Source organism: Haliaeetus leucocephalus, unplaced genomic scaffold, assembly GCF_000737465.1.
Source record: "Haliaeetus leucocephalus isolate CR32 unplaced genomic scaffold, Haliaeetus_leucocephalus-4.0 Scaffold924, whole genome shotgun sequence".
NCBI lineage: Eukaryota > Metazoa > Chordata > Aves > Accipitriformes > Accipitridae > Haliaeetus > Haliaeetus leucocephalus.
This window is the reverse complement of record NW_010973360.1, coordinates 461,392-461,822: the sequence shown is the minus strand read 5'-3', so window position 1 is coordinate 461,822 and position 431 is coordinate 461,392. Positions and strand designations below refer to the sequence as shown.

Here is a 431-nt window from a genome sequence, read left to right as displayed (position 1 = left end):
TCCTCGCTAAGCTCCTTAAAACCCAAGGAAACTTTAGGAAACGATTCAGCTCGCGTGGGGAGCCGGGCTCCTGCACGCCGGGGCGGCCCAAGGCGAGAAACCTGCCCAACTTTTCCTCCTGCCGTCACCCCGGCCCGCGGAGCCAACTTCCACCTTCCTCCGCGGCGGGATTTAAAAAGACAGCCGGCATAAGGCGCACGGCCGCGTAGCCGCACGCCCCGTGTCCTCCCCCCCCCGTCCCCGCGGAAAAAGCCGCGGCGAAACACGCACGCACACAAAACCCTCCTCCGGCTTTCGGCAGCCCACGGCGCACGCCCGGCACCGCTCCTTCCCTCTTCCCCCGGGGTAGCTCTTCCCTTCTGAAAGAGACGGGGGAAAAAGTTTGTCCGCTCCCCCCCCCCCCGCCCCTGCCCGTGGGAAGTTGCGAAGCC

At 66.4% G+C, this 431-nt stretch overlaps 1 protein-coding gene across 1 annotated transcript in view; it reads right to left on the bottom strand.

Moving 5' to 3' along the window:
- Positions 1 to 431, bottom strand: part of MAML3 (mastermind-like 3 (Drosophila)) — a 248,480-nt gene that overhangs the window by 247,426 nt on the left and 623 nt on the right. The window lies entirely within an intron of this gene.